The sequence below is a fragment of the Equus quagga genome, chromosome 10 (genome assembly GCF_021613505.1).
Source record: "Equus quagga isolate Etosha38 chromosome 10, UCLA_HA_Equagga_1.0, whole genome shotgun sequence".
Classification (NCBI taxonomy): Eukaryota; Metazoa; Chordata; class Mammalia; order Perissodactyla; family Equidae; genus Equus; species Equus quagga.
In genome coordinates, this window is record NC_060276.1 from 22,853,530 (window position 1) to 22,878,911 (window position 25,382).

Genomic DNA, 25,382 nt, shown 5'->3' on the forward strand with positions numbered 1-25,382 from the left:
CTCAACATAAATTCCATCATTTTTTTCTAAAATGACAGCGCTGTCTTTAATGGTGATTGGATCAGTTAAAAATATTTTTAGGGGGTTAATATATTCATAATTTATCTCTACAAGTACCACTGAGTTATTGTTTCACGTAAGTTAATATATTTATCAGTGAAAATAAGTCTCTAATGTCCCTCCTTTACATACCCACGAGTCTACTGAGTAGTTTCATTGGTTATAAGGAAAAACTACTTCTAGACTAAAATTGTAAATTAGTTCAATAGTAAAACTCTTTAATTTTATGAGTTATTTTAATATTTAATATTTTAATCTAATTTTAATGAGAAAAAGTGGAACTCACCTTCCAAAAATTCAGTACCCATGCTAGAATATCTTTAAAATGTAAGGTAGCTATATTTGCAAACAGCTTGTGGCAACATGTCCAAATAACTTACACGTGAAGGAATAATTATAGTGTTTCTCTAGAAACACTGGTAGGAAAACAGAATTTTAAAATTTACTTATTGCAGAATGTGATTAAGTGGCAATAACTTAACATGAGCAACGAAACAGATAGCCAAGATATCCAAAATGTTACATATGATAATATTGCACCTTCTGTTTATAGGTTAAATGTGGTGGAATTTTAAAATATTTATAAATTATGAATATTATAATGCAGTTGAGAACTATGTATTGTAACATACAGTATGTATTCAGACTAACATTTCTACCTACTCTTCTGCAATAGATACAAAAAGTTTCATATGCCATGTAAGATAAACCAATTAATAACTAAGTGACTTTTTAAACTTAAAGAATCCTCTAAAAAACTTTTAGAAACAATAAAGGAATTCAGTCAAGTCGCGGGATACAAAATCAATGTACAAAAATCGGTTGTGTTTCTATACACTAACAATGAAGTTGCAGAAAGAGAAATTAAGAATACAATCCCATTTACAATTGCAACAAAAAGAATAAGACACCTAGGAATAAACTTAACCAAAGAGGTGAAAGATGTGTACACCAAAAACTATAAAACATTGTTGAAAGAAATCAAAGAAGACACAAAGAAATGGAAAGATATTCCGTGTTCTTGGATTGGAAGAATTAATATTGTTAAAATGTCCATACTTCCTAAAGCAATCTCTAGATTCAACGCAATCCCTATCAAAGTTCCAACAACATTTTTCACAGAAATAGAACAAAGAATCCTAAAATTTATATGGAACAACAAATGACCCTGAATAGCCAAAGGATTCCTGAGAAAAAAGAACAAAGCTGGAGGTATCACACTCCCTGATTTCAAAATATACTACAAAGCCATAGTAACCAAAACAACATGATACTGGCACAAAAACAGACACACAGATCAATGGAACAGAATCGAGAGCCCAGAAATAAACCCACACATTTATAGAGAGCTACTATTTGACAAGGGAGTCAAGAGCATACAAAGGAGAAAGGAGAGTCTCGTCAATAAATGGTGTCGGGAAAACTGGACAGCCACATGTAAAAGAATGACAGCAGACCATTCCCTTACACCATGCACAAAAATCAACTCAAAATGGATAAAAGACTTGGATGTAAGACCCAAAACCATGAAACTTCTAGAAGAAAACATGGGCAGTATGCCGTTTGACATCAGTCTTAGCAGCATATTTTCAAGTACCATGTCTGACTGGGCAAGGGAAACAAAAGAAAAAATGAACAAATGGGACTACATCAAACTAAACAGCTTCTGCACAGCAAAGGAAACCATGAACAAAACGAAAAGACAACGTAACAATTGGGAGAAGATATTTGCAAACCACATATCAGATAAGGGGTTAATATACAAAATATACAAAGAACTCGTACATCTCAACAACAAATAAACCAACAACCCAATTAAAAAATGGGCAAAAGACCTGAACAGAGATTTCTCCAAAGAAGACATGCAGATGACCAACAGGCATATGAAAAGATGGTCAACATCATTAGCTATCAGGGAAATGCAAATCAAAACTACAATGAGGTATCACCTCACTCTGGTCAGAATGGCTATAATTAACAAGATAAGAAACAACAAATGTTGGAGAGGATGTGGAGAGAAGGGAACCCTCGTACACTGCTGGTAGGAGTGCAAACTGATACAGCCACTATGGAAAGCAGTATGGAGTGTCCTCAGAAAATTAAGAATAGTTCAACCATATGATCCAGCTATCTCGCTGCTGAGTATTTATCCAAAGAACTTGAAAATGCAAAGGCATAAAGATACACATGCACCCCTATGTTCATTGCAGCATTATACACAATAGCCAAGACTTGGAAGCAATATAGGTGCCCATCAAGGGATGAATGGAAAAAGAAGATGTGGTATTTATACACAATGGAATACTACTCAGCCATAAGAAATGATAAAATCCGGCCATTTGTGACAACATGGATGGACCTTGAGGGTATTATGCTGAGTGAAATAAGTCAGAGGGAGAAACTCAAATACCGTATGATCTCACTCATAAGTAGAAGATAAAAACAATGACAAACAAACACATTACAATGGAGAATGGATTGGTGATTCCGATCCAAGGAAGGGAAGAGGTGGGGAGGGCAAAAAGGGTGATTAGGCTCACATGTGACGGGATGGACTATAATTACTTTTTGGTTGATGAACATGATGTAATCTACACAGAATTCAAAATATATTATGATATACATCCAAAAGCTATATAATGTTATAACCCAATTTTACTGCAATTAAAAATAAATAAAATAAAAAATTTCAAAATATTGATAAATTATTAATATTATAACGCAGTTTAGAACTATGTATTGTAACATATAGTATGTATCCAGACTAACACTTTTACCTACTGTTCTGCAATAGATACAAAAAGTTTCATATGCCACGTAAGATAACCTAATTAATAACTAAGTGACTTTTTAAACTTAAAGCATTAATTTTACCTGAAGAGTTGGTATTATATATCCATCATTGTGTATGGAATAAGCAGCTATTGTTCCACTAAAGTAATTTTTTATGGAACACGACCAAGTAGTTCCTCTTTAAAAAAAAAATACAATATGAATTTCCTTTTGGCAACCAGCAATCTGACTTACACTTGATTGAAAGTCACATATTGGGTTCAGTTGTAGACCTTGTTTTCAAGTTTATGGAGAAGTGCTACTAAAATATTGTATAAGATTAGCCTTATAAAATTCAGATTTAAGATGCTATTCTATTATTTAAGTGATTTTTTGTTCAGTGAGAATTTTTAAAAGGATAGCAGATAGATAAAGTTGAATCTATTTGCTCTTCCACCACTGACATTTGGCTACACTGTTTTCATGTGTTCACTCAATCATTCAATAAAAACAGTAACAACAAACATGTATTTGGAGAGAGAGATAGAGGGACAGAAAGAGAAATAGAGATTCTGGAGAGACTTTGGTGAAAGAAAGAGACATAGCCTTTGCTTTCATGGAGCTTAAAATCTAATTATATAAAACATGTAAAAAAATGAAAAACTTTCTCTTTGTGATGGGTGCTACGAGGAAGATAAAACAGGGTAATATAATAGTGGTTACGGTGGGAGGGTTGAGACTACGAATAGAATGTTTAGAGATGATTTGTGGTCTTGAAATTTTAGGAGATACTGAGTGAAGAGAATAATTCAGTGATGAGAACATCTGAGGGAAAGCATTCAACAGGAAGCACCAAGTGCAAAGATCCTGAGAGAGAAATGAGCATAGGATGTGCAAAGAATAGAAAGAAACCTAGTGTCACTAGAGAATAAAGAAGGTGAGGCAGGATGGTAAAAGTAGGGTATCAGATTCTGTCAGCCTTTGCATGCTGTAATGGGCATTTTGATCGACCTTACAAGCATTTGAAGGTACATTATATAATATATTTTTATGACAAGAATTGTGGTTTCCTAACAGACATCTAGTACTACCTTGTAGTTATTGCAGTGAACTTCATATTATGGTAGCTTACTTGTATTATTTTATTAACAGGATTACTGATTAAGATTGCACATGAACTTTTTTTTCATTTATTAAGTTCTTACTATGCGCCAGTTAGAACACTAAGCGTTATGTATAATATTTAATTAAATCTTCACACCTTTACTTTGTAGGAATTTATTATTACTTCTTCCCTTTTTTTTCCGTGGATGAAGAAACTGGAAATTTAGTGACTTGCTCAAGCTCCTACTAATAAGAGGTGGAGCCTGGATTCTAACAGAGTTCTGGCTGGCTCCGAGGATACTACACAATCTGTGGGAGATTTTGCCTCCTGAACGTGTTGAGGTCTGGGTACCTTGCAAGTCGGGGTACTCAGCTGATACATTAGTGGGGCAACATTAACAACAAATTCAGTGAACAAGGCTATTCTAAGTGCTTTCGATGCATTAACTTATTGAATCCTTACAACTTTATGAGGTAGGTGTTATAGAAATGTCCATTTTATAGATGAGGACACTGAAGCACAGACAGGTTAAGCAAGTTGCCTTATATCACAAACCAGTAAAGCGGCAGTGCCAGAATTCGAAGCCAGGAGTCTGATGCCAGAAATTATGTCCTTAGCAACTATTCTTCAAATGCTTGTCAAATATAAAAGTTAAGAAAGGTAAAATTCGAGACAGCAAGTGAGGACAATAGACCAAGTATTGCTTTGGTCTTTTGGGTCAGAGAGTTTGCAGATCAAAGAGAGCAGTGCCTGGTAGCCTCTTACAGAGAATGACACCTTTTTGAGTCATTCACCTTAGGTACCTCCTCTACAGGGACCTTAGCCAATTTTATGTTTAAAAATTGCGATCATTCTTCACACATAATTCTAACCAAATGGACCATTTAATCAAAAGTTATTTAGAATATCAATGACCATTATGGGGAACTTTTGAACTCCCCAAACTTACTTTTTTTTCTTTTGGAGGAAGATTAGCCTTGAGCTAACATCTGCCACCAATCCTCCTCTTTTTGCTGAGGAAGACTGACCCTGAGCTAACATTTATGCCCATCTTTCTCTACTTTGTATGTGGGATGCCTGCCACAGCATGGCTTGACAAGCGGTGGATAGGTCCGCACCCAGGAACCAGGCTGGGGAACCCCGGGGCACTGAGGTGGAACATGCGAACTTAACTGCTGCACCACTGGGGTGGCCCCCAAACTTACTTTTATTAAAACGGAATTGGACAACCATAGCTCTGTAATTTCCAAAATTGAACAGAACGCCTATTTCGATGGGTATTTTGAGGCTTCCAAACATTATCAGGAGCCTAAAATTGCCTCTTTGCAAAATAAAATTTTAAGTTTAACTGAGACAAACAAATGATTAAAGAAACATAAAATGGCTTTTGAAGCCTCATGTTCCTCTCCTCCAGCGCCATCTTCTTCCTCTTCCCCAGCTTCTTTGTCTCAGGCTCTGCCTCTAGCACCATCATGCTCCTCTAACCCGGCTCCTCGTGCTGAGGCCCCACCTCTGGAGTCATCTTCCTCCTTCCCTTCTGCACCTCCGCTATAGCCTCAGTTACCGCATACTTACACTCTCACCGAACTTCCCCTTCTCCCTGAACCTCTCCCCACTCCCTCTTCCTCTGAACCTATCAGAAACTGTCCTTTTAAAATCAAGCCTTCTGAGGATCGAAAGGCTAAACCCTTAATTTCCTATATTCCCTGGACTAAAGCTGCACCATAGTCAAAGATTTTCCCAAAGTAACTGAAGATCCTTACAGATTTGCTGAGGAATCAAATATAGTCAGTCACACTTATCAACCCGGTTTCTCGTATTTATATCAGCTAGTTCATATGCTTGTTGGTGAAGGTCAGACCCAGCACTGAATGAAAACTGCTAATTGGGAAAATCCTAAAATTTCTCTAGAATTACAACCAGGAGACCAACCCATTGACTTGTTGTGTGATCAGTCCTGGGCAATTGCCAGATGAGTTCATTGGGCAATTCCCAGAGCTTTCCCAGAGCCTGTTGATTGGAACAAAATTCAGGCTTTTGCACAAAAACCTGATGAATCTCTTCATGACTCTTACAATCAATTTCAGGTTGTTTTAAAGAAAATTCTGCTCTTCCCTCAGCTTTGGTTCCACTCAGGTGGCCTTTAACTCTCTGTGTATTAGTGGGCTGAACCAGGACCTTTTCCTTCCAGTAAGAAGGACCAGGATGGAATGGGAAACTACGTCCACTCCACATTTAGTCAATCTGGCAAATCAGCTCTCTTGCACTCCAGATGAGTCACTTGAAAGAAAGATGGCTAAAAAATTTAATCTACAACTCTAGCAAATGAAGGTCCCTGAATGAAACCCCAAACCTCCTAGTTTCTGCTATTATTGCAAAGAGCCAGGACATTGGAAAAGAGATGTTACAAATTTAAGCACTTCAAATGCCTTCAGCTCTCTAGCTAGCCTCTCCAATGTCCTCCAAATTCTCAGTGATGGGGCTCCGAGGAACTACAGGAGCTCTTCTCAATCTTCCTTCTTAATCAGCTTGGATAAACACTTCTCCAGACTGGAGATGAATCTCTTTCTGTCCTAATTGACACCAGAGCCACACTCTTGGTGCTCAACCCCATGACTATAAAGCAGCCCCTGCCTCAGAGTACCAAAGCAGTTCAAATAGTGGGGATTTCTACTAAGCCTCTGCTGGTTCCTGTCTCTCAACCTATTCCCTTTTGTTTAGGCCCTCTGAGAGACACACACCCTTTTCTCCTTAGTCCCTCTGCCCCTTTTCATTTATTAGGCCGAGATTTCTTGGAAATGTGTCATACTGGAATTTCTTTCTCCCGAAAGGGGGAAATAATTCTAGAGTTTGACAGTAGCCATCAAAAGTCAACCAGGTGAGTTAAATGACACTTTGACATCTTTTATTTGCTCCACCTCTGACTGTACTAGAACTGATTCTGGAAACTCTGATAATTTGTCCCTATTGAATTAGCTACCACCCTCCTTATGGGCAAAATCTCCATGTGACAGTGGTAAAATTTACAGCACACCTCACATCATGATTCAAATATATCCTTCAAAACCTCTCCCCAGAATTAATCAATACCCTATAAGTAAAGGAGAACTTCAAGTTACAAAGCCCATAATGGAAGTTTACAAGGCTCAAGGCCTCATTATCCCTTGTACTAGTCCCTGTAATACTCCTATTTTACCTGTGAGAAAAACCCAAAGGCTGAAGGTGGAAGTTTGTCCAGGACCTCTGAACAATAAACAACCTTGTTATCCCCGACACTCTGTTGTTCCTACCCTTCATAGACTACTAACATCCATTTCCACTGGAAGTAAATTCTTTATGGCAATTGATTTATGTAGTGTATTCTTTAGCATTCCAGTTGATAAAGCTAGTCAATACTTTTTTGCCTTCACTTGGGAAGGAAAACAATTCACCTGGACAGTAATGCCTCAGGGTTTTCCTGAGAGCCCTTCTCATTTCTCACAGATCCTGAAGGCTGATCTGGATGATTTAAAACTCCCTAGGAGTTCTACTTTGTTGCAGTCTATGGATGATTTGCTTCTTTGCTCTCCCTCCCAAGTCTCCTCACAGGAAGACAGCCTCCACTTGGTAAAGCTTTTAGCCTTATAGGGACGTAAGGTCGCCAAAGAGAAATTACAGTTTCCCAAAACTCACAACTCAGCACCAGCTGTGAGGTTTTCTCAGGCTAGTTGGTTATTGCCAAAATTGGATTCCAACTTTCTCTCTTATGGTCAAAACTCTGTATGTTTTACTAAAGAATAACAACCCCAACCCAATTTTACAGGAAGAATGGGACAACGTAGACTTTAAGGTCTTAAAGAAGAGTTTGATGGACCCACCTGCCCTTGGACATCCCAATTATCAGATTCCCTTTTTCCTCTTTGTATATGAAAAAGAAGGAAATGCCCTTGGGGTACTCACCACAAAACGAAGAGACCACCATCAACCCATAGGGTATTATAGCCATAAACTGGACTCTGTGGCACAAGTATACCCCCTTTGCCTTAGAGCCATTACTGCCACTGCCTTTTGGTTAAGGCCACCAAGAAAATCATTGTGGGATTCCCTTTCACCATTTTTGTACCTCATGCAGCAGAAGGCCTCCTGTATTCTCATCACACTAAACATTTTTCAGTCAATCGCCTGACCTCCTATGAAATCCTTTTGTTAATTGCTCCTCACGTAACTTTTTTATGTTGTAATAACCTTAACCCTGCCAGTCTTCTCCCTTCCATTAACGATGAAGCCCCTCACGACTACTTAATGCTGACAGATCACCTCCTAACTCCTCATGATGATCTGCAGGAAACTCCTTTGGGTAATGCTGACTTATCATAGTTTACTGATGTTTCTGATTTAAAAGGTCACAATGGCAAGTAATGTGCTGGGTATGCTATTGCAACTCCTTTTGACATTGTTGGGCAGCACCTTTACCTATGGCTACTTTGGCCCAACAGACTGAATTATATGCTCTTACATGTGCTTGTACTTTAGCCAAGGGCAAAACTATCAATCTTTCTACTGATAGTAGATGTGCTTTTGGAGTAGTTCATAATTTTGGAATATTGTGGAGGTAATGTGACTTTGTTACTTCCAGTGCAAATAAAGTTAAAAATGGCTCATATGTTCAGGAATTATTGGATGCTATACTTTTACCAGCTCCTTTAGCTATTATTAAGAGCCCAGGGCATTCTAAACTTGACTCTCTGGATGCTAAAGGAAATCACTTCGCTGCTATTTCTGCAAGAAATGCAGCCCTTAAAGGAATCAACAACAGCCAAGCCTCTATCATGGTCCGAAGGAATATTTTCCTAATTGGCAACTTAGAAAAACTGACTACAGAAGCCCAGCAATTGGCCTCAGAAAAGGAAAAAATCAAGACTGGAAATTAAACAATTGTTGGTTTGATAAAAAGAGAAAGCTCTGCTTCAGACCAAATAACAACCCAGTCCTACTGAAGACTAAAATTCCCACTATTAACCCCTATTCATGCACTAAACCATTGGTCTACAGATTAAATGATACTATCCATGAATCAATATCGGTGGATAAATATTAATAAGGCCACAAAAAGTGCCTACCTCACTTGTCCCACTTGTCCAAAATACAATTTAGGGAAGCCTATTTGTATTGCTCCCAGACATTTTAAACTGCCTAAAGAACTATTCAAGCTTTGGCAAATGGATTTCATACAACTTCCCCCATCTCATGGATATAAATATATTTTAGTCGTGGTTTGTATGCTTTCTCACTGGACTGAAGCCTTTCCTTGCAGGCTGGCTACAGCCTTTTCTGTGGCGAAAGTCCTTTTGGAAAGGATTATCCCTACCTGGGGAACTCCTCTCAAGCTTCGTTGTAATCAAAGAACCCATTTTACTGGTTAGGCACTTCAACAAGTCTCACTGGTTAGCTGGTCTTACAACACTTTCTTTGTGCTTACTACCCTCAATCCTCTGGTTTAGTCGAACATACTAACAGTATTATTAAGACTCAATTGGCAAAATTTGTAGAGACCCTCCAAATACTTTGGCTGAAAGGACTGCAATTGGTCTTTCTAAATCTCAGATCCACCCTCTCTGGAACTCATAACCTCTCAGTCTTTGAGACAGTAGCAGAATGCCCAATGAATTTAGCTTCTGCCTCTTTTGACCTACACTTGATAAAAGGAAATATACTCCAGTATTGCAAAGGCCTAATTGCTTCTACTAAAAATAACCATGTTTTGGTAGAGCAGTCTTTTCACAGTGTGCCTCAAGGAGATGAAGACCTTAAGCATCACACATCGAAACCTGGAGCTTTCATCTATTGGAAAAGACACCTCCAGAAGGACTCTCTTCAACTTTACTGGAATGGTCCCTATCAGGTACCAGTAACTAACGCTTGTGCCACAAAACTCCAGGGAATAGACTCTTTTGTCATGTGACATGCCCAAAAAAGCACAAAACTCTGACTGGATGTGCACGTGATCTGGGGACTTGAAAGTAAAGATTTCCTGGCATTGAAGCAGATGACATCTGATGAGGCAGCTTTCCCAAGGTATCCAGACCAGGCCTGTTGGAAGTTTGTCTTTCAAACTTTTGATGATGACATAACCCTTCAGATGATCTCCAATACCTATGATCTTGATAACACATGACTTTTAGAAAAGAAAAATGCCTGAGTTCTCCCTTCAACCTTGTTACTCAAATGTGGCCTCAATAGGTTTACAATCTGTGCCCTTTACCTTCAACACAACACTGAGGAAAAGTCCTTCCTGGCATTGAGGGGCATAAAGCTCACAAAACTGTAAAAACCTGACTCTTGACCAGCGATGCTTTCAGAGAAAGGTCTTGATCAAATGGGAAAAATGTGGAAATTAATAAACAGAAACATCATTAAATTGGAGTCAGAGACCAAAAGGGGAGCTCTCACACTCTATAAGGATAGAAAGACTTCCTCTTCTTGACTGGAAAAAAGCTCAGCCAATGAGAGACTGTCACATCTCAGCCAATGAAAAGCTACTACACATCAAACTCTCAATTCCTCCAATGGATTTTTGTTTACAATAGCCCCCCTCCCAACTTACTCTTCCCCTCTATAAAAGAGTTTCTCCTCCCTTGATGCTGTGGGACTTGCACATGGCTCACCCTGGTTGTAGACCCCAAATTCCAATTCTTTGTTGATCCCAAATAAACCCATTTTTTCTGGAGAAATAACTGGCTGTCTCTTTATTTAAGGTCAATATAATGGACAGGAATCCAAAGAGGATTTTTACTTTTACAAAAGATGGCAAAAAGCAAAAACAGTATTCAGCATTTGTTTTGCAGTAAGCCATCATAGAAGCTAAGCAGTCAAGCACTCCATCATATTTCAAGCCTTCCACATCAGCCACATCAGCCACGGCAGATGACAAACCTTGACCTTCAACATTGAAACAGGCAGATGTAGAATTTGTTACCCCAAAATACATCTGTGACATAAGGATTATTTTAGGCTGGTTGTTTTTAAGAAACAGCAGACATGAGAAAAGCTTTGAAAACCTCATAGAAGTTGCCTCTTTTAAAATGAATTTACATTTGTAAGGGAAATCTCCATTTGTAAGGGTGTCTCTCCCACTGTACCAGGAAAGGACAAGGGGAATGACTTTCTCTCTGAACTGTTATCAATGCAGAGGGCAAGGACTTAAATCTACATAACAATCTTACCCTCATTTACTGTGCTTTTCCTGGTAACCTCCTGTAACTTACTCCCTACTCCCAATACCTTCTTTTGTCTTTAGTTGAAGATAGTATTTAAGGTGGTGGCTTTGGCCATTTTGGCAAGTTACTCAGTTTTCCTGGGTCTCTCTCATGTACACAGGAGATATACAAGTGATTAGACTTTTGTTTCATTTTCTCCTTTTAATCTGTCTCATGTCAATTTGATTATTAGACCAGCCAGAAGAACTTAGAAAGGTAGCAGATAAATTCTTCCTCCCCAAACACAAACATAGAGAAAAGGTGTAAATATTAGTGACCCTCTTCTTCTTTCTCCTACACCCCAGTCTCCTGTACCTCCAACCACCCGAACCTCTGATGACCACTTCTCAGCTTTCCAGTGTGCTTGGTGTCTTCCTGATTCTGGGAAGTGAAAGTACACTGTACATACATTATTTCTACTTTCTATAATCTGTGTATTTATCATGTCATTCTTGCCTTTACTACATCTTAGTGTTATTTTAGGTTTTATACATTATTTGGTAGGATTTGGTAGGTTATTTTTTGAGTCTCAGAATGCTTAAAAACTTTTCCCATATAAATTAATGGTAATTGCTTCCTTGCTTTATGCTATTTCAGCTTATGAAATATTTCATAGGAATGTTCTACTTTCTGATAGTGGGGGAAACCTATATTATAGAGTGTTTAGCACCCCTGGGCACTAAATGACAGTAGCACTGCCCCTCCCTGTCCCCTCTACTCATTGGGACAACCAAAAAGACCTCCACAAAATTCCAGGGAAAATATTTATGTCAACCAAAGTCCTTTTGCTTATCTAAGCCTGATGCGAGGGCATTTTATCTACCAGGGTAGAGGGGAAGTAACAATCCTTGAATATCAGCTATTTCCCAAACGTGCATTGTGCTAGGCTATATTTGTATGTGTGTGTATACACATCTTTTAAGTTTTTACAGTAATTTTATAACCTTGTGAGGTAGGGATGTTATCCCCAACTTGCATATCAGAAAAGTTAGAATCAGAAAGATAATTTACCCAGGGTCTTACAGTGGTAGGGAAAGGAAATTTAATTGAGGTCTGAATAACAAAGGCACAGCATCACAGTGCCTCAACACTGTGGGATGGCTATCCACTGCTTCAGCTGTCTTGGTCACATCAAGAACTTTTTGATATTTACCTGAGGCATGGTTTTCCCTTTCAAATGAGTTCCAAGAATGAAGGATATGATGTCTATCTTCTTAACTCATGATTAAGGGTTTCAACTGAGAAATATGTCTTTAGAAGGCTCTGGCTGGTCAGGGATAATCTTTTCATCTTTAGTAGGTGACTGTTTCTTAGAGTTCCCATCTCTTCCAGAGCAAGAATTCAACAGGGGGCCAAGGGCTCTGAGGAGGTAGTACCAAAAATGGCTGTGAAACATTCATCTCTAGAAAATTTAGAAAATAAGGTTGTTTGCTATTTTTCTAGATAGAGTGACATTTTGAAGCAAGGCATGGAAGTAGTTGAATTGAAAATAAATGATTTTTTTTGATGATGTGATTAGCTAAGAATGTACATAGAGAGTAAATTGCTATGTGTTAATAAAATTGTCATTATTTTTTATCTTACACATCTTCAAATCAACAACTTTTCTGTTAATTTAGATGTTCAATTGAACGTATTTTCCACTTCATTAATTAGGAGCTAGGAATAGATTGTGCTACAAGAAGAAATTTATTTATTTTCAAGAATAGAATGCTGACTATCATGATTTGTCGATTATTGTAGCAATAAAATGATTTTTTTGAGATCTAAAAATGGAAAGCCAAAAATCCAGCATTTCAAAAATAATCAATTACAGAAAATCTAATTTGGCTTGCAATTTTCTTCTACACTGATATCATAGTCTTAGTTTGCAAATAAGAATCTTTTCTATATCAATATTGTGTTTATGTTGATTAAGAACCAGTGATTAGTTATTCCTCTACATTTTGAAGTGGGTACTATTTATTGATATATATTTCTCATTGATAAGTTTGCTTATTTAATGTTCTGCCCTTGAAACTCAATCTTATTTGAGCATCAATGATAATAATGTCAGGATAATTATGACAATGCTATAGATTATTTAGCTTCTGTGGCATTAGTCTTTTATATGTCTATAAATAATTCCAAATTGATTTCCAGAAAAGTACCAATTTATCCTCCATTTCTCCTCACTCTTGCTAACATTAATATTATATGTTTAAAAAATAACCTCTGCCAATGCAATAGAGAAAATTGTATTTTATGTTAATATTTGCAATTCTTTGATTCCTTGCCATCGTTGTAAAGTGGAATATTTAAAGTATGTTGAATGGTCATTTATTTTAGGAATGTCATTTTTATATATCTTGCCCATTTTTGTCCTACTTTGGAATTTTTTTCTTATTCAGTATAAGAGATTCATTTATATTAGACATACTAATTTATTGTCCATCCTATACAATGCAAATTAACTCCCCATTTGGTTTCTTGACTTTACTTTTGTTGATGGTGGGTGTTCACTTTAAAACACATAATGTTTTTATTTACGTTTAGTCAGAGATATCAACTTTTCAATGTTGATATTCTTCTATTTTTACATCATTTTATTTTAATTATTGTAGCTGAATTTTATTAATTGTTGGTTTTTTTTTTTACTTCCCAATTTTTAGACCTTTTGTAAATCTTATTATTTTGCATCTAGGTCTATAGTGTTATGCTGATGAAAGGTTTAATAGTTGCCATCTATGTCTTGTTCCTAATTTTAATGAAAATATTTGTAATATTTCACTGTTATGTACTATATTATGTGTGTTACAGTTTATTGAAAAACTGTGCTTTTGAGGTGTAATTGATATATCATACAATTTACTTATTTCAATTGTGTAAATCGATGCTATTTAGTAAATTTACAGAGTTATGCAGCCATCACCCCCAACCAATTTTAAAATGTTTCCATCACTCCACAAAGATCCCTCATGGCCATTTTCAGTCATTCACTGTTCCCACTCCTAACCCACTGTGTCAATACTTCATTCCATTTTATTGTCAAATAGTAAAATAGTATTCCATTGTATGGATATAACATGCTTTGTTTATAGTAGGTATCCATTATCAATTTAAACTAGTTCCTCTTTCCTGCTATTTTGACTGTGATTGTTCTTTAATGAAAGGACATTGTTAGCATTGTGACATTTTGACCAAAAAATTCTACTTTTTTTGGTGTGTCAGAAACCTTTGAATTAGCATGACTTTATCTGTTTCTTAAGGATATAAGTCATTCATCCAAATCTTTGAGCCCAGTTCATTCATTAGAGGTTTATAGTTCTTCCATGGTTATTAATTTCTTCACACTTTTATTTGTGATGCAATCTTTTTCACAGAAATCATTTAATTAATTTAGATTTTTGTCAGAGTCATGTTGGTAATATCACAGGTCTTGACAATGATTTTTTGGATATAACACCAAAAGCTCAGCTAACAAAAGCAAAAATAAGCAAGTGGGACTATATCAAATGATAAAGCTTATGCGCTGCAAATGAAACAATCAACAAAATGAAAAGGGAACCTATGGAATGAGATAAAATATTCGAAAATCATGTATCTGATAGGGGGTTAATAGCCAAAATATATAAGGAACTCATACCACTCAAAACGAAAAAAAAAAAAACCCAACTAAAACATGGGCAAAGGACTTGAACAGATATTTTTTCAAAGACGCTACATAAATGTAGAACAGGTACATGAAAAAGTGCTCAATATCACTCATTATCAGGGAAATTCAAATCCAAATCACAGTGAGGTATTACCTCACACCTGTTAGAATTTCTATCATCAAAGTGACAGGAGATAAGTGTTGGCAAGGATATGGAAAAAAGGGAGCCCTTGTACACTGTTGGCAGGAATGTAAATTGGTAAAGCCACTATGGAAAACAGTATGGAGATTCCTCAAAAAATTAAAAATAGAACTACAACATGATCCAGCAACTCCACTTCCGGGCCTACATCTGAAGGATACAAAATCAATATCTCAAAGAAATATCTGCACTCCCATATTCATTGCAGCATTATTCACAATAGGTAAGATATGGAAACACTCTAAGTGTCTGTCAATGGATAAATGGATAAAGAAGTGGCGTATATGGAAAAATAGATAGACATAATTCAGCTGGGGGAAAGAAGGTAATCCTGCTGTTTACAGCAGCATCAATTAACCTATAGGATATTATGCTAAGTGAAATTAGCCAGACAAAGACTGTATGTTCTCACTTATATATGGAATAAAAAAAAAATCGAACTTGTAGAAACAGAAAACAGAATGATGGTTACCAGGTGCCAGGTGGTGGGGAAAATGGTGAGATTCTGCTCAAAGGATACATGTCTTCAGTTATAAGATGAATAAGATCTGGGGAGCTAATGTACAGTGTGGTGACTATAGTTATTAACACTTGGTTGTGTACTTGAAATTTGCTAAGAGAGTAGACCTTAAGCATTCTCACCACAAAAATATCACCACAAAAATTAAAAAAATAACTATGTGAGGTGATGGATGTGTAAATTAACCAGATTGTGGCAATCATTTCACTAAGTGTATGTATGTCCAATTGCCATGTTGTACATTTTAAATATATATAATTTTGCTCATCAATTACCCTTCCATAAAACTGGGGGAAAAAAGATTGCAACATAGAAACCCTGCCTGAATTTCCAGCCTGCTGGCCTGTCCTGTCGATTTTGGACTCAAGAATGTAACATCAGCTCTTACCTGAATTTCTGCTTGCCAGCCAGCTCTACAAATTTCAGACCTTCTAGATCCCATAATCGTTTGAGCGAATTCATAAAAATCTCTCTATACACATTATGTGTACATATATAATATGTATATAAATACATCCACACACATACGTAAGCACATATAGATCTTCTATTAGTAAGGTTTCTCTGGAAAATCATAAAACGGTATTGAATATTTTTTAATCTCCTTATGTTCGATGATCATATCTCCCCCCACATGTCTACTTAATGTGATATTTTTGAGTAAACTTGTCTTAATGTTGCCCTTTGGGTGTATTTCTCTGCCTAAATTTTTCATATTTTTATATTCTTAACATACTAGTTTAATTTTCAAAATTTTTACTAAGCCATTTTTCCTGCATTTCTGTTATTTTCTAATTTTTCAGTTAAATAATTCCTTCGCTTCTTTTAAAAATAATTTAATAATTGCTTAATTTTAAACTTAGTATATGTGTTTAAAATATATAGAATCCCATTCTCATCCATGCTGATTTGGCTGCCACTCTTTCAGGGTTTTATTATACTCTGAACCTTCCTCCCTCCAATTAAGAAATTACTGGCTGGGGCCAGCCAGGTGGTGCAGCAGTTAAGTTGGCACATTCCATTTCGGTGGCCCGGGGTTCACTGGTTCGGATCCTGGGTGCGGACATGGCACCACCTGGCAAGCCATGCTGTAGTAGGCGTCCCACATATAAAGTAGAGGGAGATGGGCATGGATGGTAGCTCAGGGCCAGTCTTCCTCAGCAAAAAGGGGAGGATTGGCAACAGTTAGCTAAGGGCTAATCTTCCTCAAAAAAAAAAAAAAAAACTACTGGTGAATTTTTACCAAGAGATTGATATGCTTTGATTTGTAATTTATATCTGTCTGACATCAGTGTTGGGTATGTACTGGATGGGGATCAGGGAAGTCTGTCAGAGAGATAACCAGATAACCATCTGTATAGATAGTAGGACGAATGGATTCAAGTGAGTTTATGAGGTAGACTCGATAGGATTGAGTAACTGATTGGTATGGTGAATGAGAAAATACCAGGAAAAAGAGGAGAAGTAGGTCATAGGTAAGAAAAGAAATTTTGAATTTACAGAATCTGTGTAATATCTATATGAATATTAAGCCACGAGACCAATGGGTCTGCAAATTGTAAGAAAAGTTTAGGTTAAAGATATAGACTTGGGAAGAAAATCATCAGCTCTGAAAATCAATTAAATGACCCAGAAAGTTATGGAGAAGAACAGACATCCACAGCTGGACTCCTAGGGAACACCTAAATTTAAGACACAGACAAAGGAAGAGTTATCCTTAGAGGAGTATCTTCATCAATTTGGGCTGTTATAACAAAAATATGATAGACTGGGAGGCTCAAACAACAAACATTTATTTCTCACAGTTCTGGAGGGTAAAAGTCCAATATCGAGGAGCCAGCAGAATCTGTGTCTGATGAAAGCCTGCTTCTTAGTTGAAGACTACTAACTTCTCGCTATGTCCTCACATGGTGGAAAGAGGGGTAGAAATATCTGTGGAGTCTCTTTTGTAGGGACACTATAAATTTTGGGAGGACACAAACATTCTGTCCATAACAAGGAGATTGAGAAGGCAAAAGCGAATATGGAAAAGATCAGGAAATAGTGGTGTCACAAAGTCCAAAGGTAGAGAGCATTTTCAGGGTTTGCCCTTTAACTTTGAGTGTCTTTTAGGTAGCAGCTTGACGTAGGGTGAGAAGGAAGCAATAAATGCCTTTATTGGCACCATCCACTCATTAAATATCATCTCTTTAAGATCTGATTCACATAGAATTGGTATGCGTTATGAACTTTGTGTCCCCCTATTCCTTATAGGCCTTAGTTGTTTCTCTCAGGCATAGAAGTTGATTAAACTGGGAAATAGTCTGCAGAGGAAGAATGTTTAGCAATGAGCTTGGTAATGAAGTCTGTTCTAGTCATAGAATTTTTTACAGGTTCTCTTGGAAAAGTTAATAGGACAATAGCACATTACATCTGCAGTAGTTTTATTTCACTGCTGAATGAGTTGCACTGTATTTATTTTTTCCATGCCTTAAAATTCAACTATTATTGAGTTCTTTGCTGTCATGAGCTATGATTAAACATTAATAATAGCTCTTATTCTAAATGTTTTGTTCACTAAAAGCTTATATGAAGAAAAAAAATTCGTTGTGAGAATGTTATTTTGGTCCTAACTCTAATGCTAGTAAAGTGGTATGCAAACTATAGACACAACAGAGAAAATATTGTCAGTGAAATTGCTTTCTTCTCATTTGCCATCTTTTTTTGTGGATCTAATTTACTCATCATTTTCACTTTATTGTCTTTGTATCTTACTTGCATACTGTAACAGTATAAAGGAAATAAAAGAATTACATATTTTGAGGACGCTTTAATTTGGGAGTATTTGCACACAAATTGCTTGTTGACAGTTCTGGAAAACAGTGGAATGCTTAACTGAGCTAATTTTGCTTTCTCATAAAATCTAATTATTAATGCCAAACGTCAAAAGATTAAAAACCTCTAAGTTGGATACATCCTTGGGTAGTCAGGAGAGGAAAAACATCTTTATCTTCTACTGATCTTGGATCTCTAGCTGGTGCCCTGTAAATTAAACTACAAAAGACAGATTAACAAGACAAAAACAAACAGAAGTCTTTTAACCTGTGCATCCTGCATATGCATGGGATAACCCAAAGGGGTGGTTATATTTTGGCTTACACAGCACCTTAACAAAAGAACAATAAAGTTTTAGGGTGTGACAAGACAAAGGAAAAAGACTTTGAGCTTCCAAGGGTAGCAAATTATGAGAAGGCAAATAGATGGGGAAATTGATGGTAGATAAGAGAGAGTTTTAGCAAAGTTTGTTATATAGATTCCTCTGGTACTGTGTCTGGGCTGATAAAGGTCTAGATTTTTCTCCAGTGATTTAACTTCTCTCCTTCCTGGTAGAGAGGGAAGACCAGACACTTTTGCAAATTTATGTCCTGCTTTTAGGCAAATTGGGGGAGGGCAGAGGGCTTTTCTTGCATCTGCTTCTTCTCAATTGCCTTCAGCTCAAAATAATTCTTATGCCAAAGTGGGACATTTTGGGGTTGCATATTCTGCTACCCTTCACTCATCTCAATCAAATAAAATTTGGTTGGCATGGGAGGATCTTATCTCAAAGGAACTGCCTTTCTGATGAAGACTTTTTTTCACCACCAGAAGTAATTCTTTTCTTTGTCATACATTGCGCTGTATAGTGGATATGGGACAGGACTTTGTTTTCTGAGGAAGGATGTGACTCAATTGACTTTAAGGCTTCTAACATTAAAGCAAACGGGTAGATGGTCATTATGCAGATTACAGAAGAAACAGATTGTGCAGGCAATGAGATGAATTCAGATTTACACACATTCACATTTTGAGTTTGAGTTTAATATGGGACATTCAAGTGGAGATATCGAGTATGCAGCTGGAGTTTGCAGTTCAAGGAGAGAGCTTAGAGATGCCATGTTGAGAAGGATTAGCTTATAGGTAGAAATTGAAACCATGAATATAAACGAGATTTTCCAGGGAGACAATGTAGAAGATGTCCAAGATGGTACATGAGGAAAATCCACATTTACTTGTTAAGGGTTATTTAGTAATTCAATTAAAAATAGTTAATATTTTTTGAATGCTTATTGTGTTCAAATTTTGATGCTAAGTATTTAACAATAAAATTTTCATTTAATCTTTATAATAATCATATGAGATAGATACTATTATTATTATTTTCATTTTATAGGTGAAGTAACAGTCTCAGAGAGGTTAAGTGACTTGGCCAAATCACACATACAGTAAGTGATGGAACCAGAAATTGACTTAGGCCATGCTCTTGACCATTGTCATATGCTTTTGAAGTATTCATTGAACAGCCAAGTGCAATACAAGGCACTTGAAATACAGTAGTGAAAAGGACAATCCTGCTTTCATGGGGCTTACTTCCTTGTGAGATAGGCCTTAAACTTGTAAACCCATAAGTACAAACATAAACCAAAATTTTTCTAAGAGCTATGAAGGAAATAATTAGGATAATAGTGAGTTGGGATCATTGGGATGACAGTGGCTGTAGGAATGGAGAGAGATACATTAGATAAGTTAGTTGAGGAAGACAGCTTTGAAAATATTTAATGTGAAACTCGAAGAATAAGAAGCAGCCAGGGAAAGAGCTTTATAAGAATAGAGGACAGCAAACAAGAAGACCTTGAGATGAGAGAGGACGAACAAAGAGAAGAGTGGCATCAGATGAGACTGAAGAAGCAGGCAGAAGTCAAACCACGTAAAGCCTTGCAGGCTGTGGGGAGTAGTTTAAATTGTATTCTAAGAACAATGAAAAAGCACTGAAGTGTTTTAAGGAGGAGAATCATATGACCTAATTTATACATAAACATATTACCTTGGTTGCTCTTTGGAGAATAAATTGGAGGGAAATAAGAGTGGAAGAAACAGGAAAATCAAGAAAAACCTGCTACAATGGTCCATGCAAGAGAGGGTGGTGTCTTATTTTAAGGTAGTATCAGTGGAGATGAAAGCTAAACAGGTTTGAGATATAGTCTGGATATAGATACTACAGAACTTGCTGATTGATATGAAAGGTAAAGAAAAAGGAGGAATAAAAATGATTTGTAGATTCTGAGTCTGAGCAACTGTGAAGATAGTGATTCCATTTACCAAGATGGAGAACATGGAGCAAGGAACGGGTTTTTCAGTGAGAAATCAATAATGTTTCTTTGGTAACAGCTGAGTTTGACTTGTCCATTAGTCACCCAAGTGGAGAGGTCAAGTAGAAGGTCGTGTATATGTCTGTAACTCTGGGTAAGTTCTAGATTATAGTTTTGAATTTTTAAGTCATCAACAGATAAACCCATGGATGAACAAGATCACTTAAAAAGAGAAGAGACGTTTAAAATGAGAAGAAAAGGGAAAGGAAGGGAAGGAAAGAGAGAGTTGAAGTCCATGGGATTCAAGATTAAGGTAATCATTGTTTTCTGGTTGGATATATAAAAAAGAGCTAGCAAAGAAAACTGTAAAGGGGTAACTAGTGCAATAAAAATATTTGACAGTTTACTCCCTTCTTAGAATACTCCTCTCTATTGGCTTTAGCGACAAAATACATTCCAATTTTTCCTTCATAGCACAAAGGAAGTGATTGGCCTTCAATAGGAAAAGGTGAACTTCTTCCACGATAAGAAGAGGGAGATAGTAATATGAATACTGATACAGGTAAGTTTGCAGGAAGATGCGGTTTTCTTCTGATGGCTTTTATGACCTCAGTGAAGCTTAAGGTGATGCAATAAGCTAAGGATGAAGATGGAATGGGCTGGGGGAGAGAATCACTGAATATGATTAAGCAGGAATGAGAAGTAGGAATTAAGCAGGAATTAAGAAGTCTGAGAAGTAGGGTAGGAAGCAAAAGAGAATGATACGATGGGAACTCGGGAAAGAAGAATTTCAGATAACAATCTGTGTTATCAAATGTTTTCTAGAAGTTAATTAAGATAAAGAAAAGGTTTTACATCAGAAAGTGATTCCTATTCTTAATGAAAGCAGATTCAGCAGGGTGGTAAAGGTAGAAGCCAGAGTACAGTGCCCTGGAGAAGAGTGCAAGATGAGGAAATAGAAACTGAGGAAAGACCGACTTTTAAAGATTAGTTAAAGAAAGAAGGGAAGTGAAAATAGAAAGAAAAGGTGACTTTTTTGAGAGAGGGATTTACTTCATTTTATTGTTTAGATTTAGCTCTTTTCCTCCAGTTTTATTGAAAAGTAATTGACATGCTTGAGCATGTGAGTATAGACTATAGGGAAGTATCCCATAAAGAAGGAGCAATTGAAGGAAGAGAATGAAGAGGATATAATTGACGGAGAGAAGGCCTGGGGAAAACTACCTGGGATGAGGTCAAGAATGCAGGTGGAAGTGACTGTAAATTTGACAACGTGGTTCTAGACTATTCTAAGAACATTTATAAGAGAAGGGTGACCTTCTGACATTTTCTGAAGTTCCCCAGTGTATAGAACCATAATGTATTCTGTATGGTTAAAGGTATTCATTAATATTTCAATGCAGCTGAATGTTTTTTATGATTAGGTTGTCTTACACAAAGTTGCTTAAGTAGCTCCTTATTCATAAAGGTATATATTTGCCTCTTCTTTAAAGATTCCTCCTTTAACCAGTATTTCTTTCTTAATTCCTATTTCTGTCATGAGAAATTAAATGCTAACATATTGTCTTTGATTTAACCTAGAGTGAATATAAATGGTATTCTTGAAAAAAAAAACCCTGACTTCAATTTTACTTGCTATGCCTCTGCTGAATACCTCATTAGTGCTTTAATTCATGCAGAAAAGGTTAAAATGAACTAAAAGTGACAATTCCTAAATGGAAAGCACAGTGCTTCTGGTTCACTCTTGCAGTAAAGCACAAACATTCTGAGGAAAGGAAAGTGCTAGGGAAGAGTTGTCAGAGTTGGTGGCTGAGTTGAGTTACCATGTGGCCCTCTGAGAGCCAGGGACATTAGAAGCAAAGAGACCTGGATGAATATGGTCATATCACTTCTCTGTGAAATAGAGGAATTGGGCTGGAGAGGACATTGTAATGTCCACTTTCACAGGCTCCTTTAGAACTTCTGTATGACTGAAATATCGCTTTTTGAGGGACTGTAATATGGCCTGGGCTTATGAATGCAAATTAAACGGAGACCTGAGAAGGTAGCTGTTTTTATTCTTCACATCATCTGTTTTCTGGTTAGCTGCCTGTGTTGGCAACAGGGGATCCTCTGAAGAAGAAATCAGAACAACTGACGATGTGCCAATAAACCCATTTGTACGTTTAAGAAACAAAAATCCTTCCTTTTACAGTCGCACTTTTGTATTTGTCATATTAGGCTTTCACAGCCATAAGGGATGAGGATTATACACATAAATATGGAAACCAGAGAATCCAATCCTCCAAAATATTTTCAAGTTGAATTATCTCTACTTGGCCCATGTGCATAGAGTCATTGTATTTCTTTCTTAGAACTGTTTGTCATTTGCTCCTCACTATAAATGAATTAATTCAATTAAATTTCAGTGTTATAATTATAACTAATTTGACATTTTTGTACATTTCAAATCCCAAAGGAGTATCCCTTCTCCAGGTATTTTCTCCAAATAGTTCATTTTCTCCAGTATTTACTTAACTGGAAAGTTACCTTTTAAGTTCTAAACTACGGGTCCAAATGGGTTTTCTTGGCTGCCCTTGAGGCAGAACAAGCAATGAGATGTATAAGCAGAGGCCTTGGGAAGTCATATCAGGAACACATGTCTTCCTGACTGCTGTTTTTAGTGTTCGGTCCAGCTAATAATAATCTCTTTTAGGTTTCTCAGCTGATATGAATTAGACCCTGATTTTACCATGTGGGTAACTAAGCCATGAAATATATCACATTATTTCAACAATAGTATCATATTTTTTAATAAGGAAACCATGCTAGGTTCTGGATAAAAAAAAAATTGTGAAGATTCAGTCACTATCCTCATATGCAAAGACATCATTTAATTAACAAAAATATATTTCATATCAATATAGAACTTTGCAGGTTTCAAAGCAATTCACTTACATCTATTTGAGGCTTACCACAAGTGTATGCTGTAGGGATCTGGGCATTAAAAAGTAGTAAGCGAAGTCAAAAACTAGAAAGCAAAGTGCATTTTATAAGTTCACAGTAGAGACGGACAATATCCAAGTAAGAAAGTTGAGGTAATAAGTACACATTCCTTGGTTCAAAGAATTTTACTTCTAGGAACTTCTCCTATGGAAATAATCATTGTTTTGGGTGGAACACTGGCCAAAGTTCAAGTAATATTCTTCTTTATTTGCCTGGCCACAAATTAATTAATAGGTTGTGTTTATAAGGCAGTGAGTCAAATATTCAAAACTTGAAGAAACAGACATTAATCATACAGATTTTTCCCCAAGTAATTTCTTTTTAATATGTTCTCAGGATAACATTAAGTAATAATCAGATAGCACCCTCAATGATTTTCACACCTCTGCTGGCGTGATTTTTTTTCTTGAACAGTTTCAAATGTCCAAGACTAAATGCAATTGCTGCATATTTTTATCCTCAGCCTCATGAGGGGCAGACAAAAGATGTTTTTCCATGTCTAGGCAATGGAACACAACTTGCTCAGTATTTCCCCTTCTTTCAGTGTCCTGAAACACTTCTTTATATGCAGAATGATTAAGAAGTCATCCAATGAAAACTTTATTTTATCAATGTGGACACTGAGGAGCAAATTTCTTATTGTTTGCTAACAGAAACATTACCAGGTTTTAAGCATATGAAAATAGTCAAATATCTAATGCTGTCTTTCCCTTCTCTTCTTATAAATTATCTCATAGGTCTTTTTATAAATTCTCATAGTGCTTATAAACATCTAAATTTTGCTATGCTAAGTTCCACTGACAATTTACCAAGCCCATATGTTCACATATAAAAGAAACTTTGTCCCATGGCAAATAGCCAAGGCTTTGGCCTACAGGGGCAGTACTGTACAATTTGATCCCCTTGGCACTCATACAGCTATGCAAGGATTATACACATAAACAAGCACACATACACAACTACAAACACTGCAATTAATATCCTGTATCCTTATTTATCCAGATGTTGAATGCAGCCTCATTTGTAACAGCAAACATTAATAGCAGTCTAAATATTTGTAAATAGGAAATTCAATAAATATAATACAGCATATAGGTAAACAGAATTCTGTAAACTTAAAATAAAGGAAATCTACATTTACTGAAATGAAAGGATGAGCTAACTATGATATTTTATAAGAAAATATATATACATATGCATCCATATATTTATGGAAAGATGTATAACAAGCTGTTAAAATTACTTATCTTGAGATTATGGGATAACTTCCAAATTCACTTAATAGATTTCTTACAAATGTCTTTATAACACATATGAAATATTTACTTCATAAGAAAAAAGTAAATATATAAAATAAAATGAGCAGACTGAAGAAGAGCTATGCATGGTATAATTTTACGTGCATAAAATATGTACATATATATTTATACATGAAGGAAACTGCTAGGAGGATACATACCTAATTCTTAATAGTGATTCTCTATCACTATTAAGGAGTGGAAATATGGTAGAAATTCCACTTTCTTTATACTGTTGGAACGTCTTACAACCATTATGCATTACAGAGTAATCTGTACGTAGTGATCTTAGCTACTACATGGATTTAGTCAGTTTTATTACATAACAGCATTCTTTAGGCAATGGTAACACTTTCTCCCTCTCAATTTATGCTCATTAGAGAAATATTATGGTCTAATATTCTAAGGACATGGATAACTTTCTAAAATAATACAATTACTAATTAAAATGCATTAGCATTTCTGA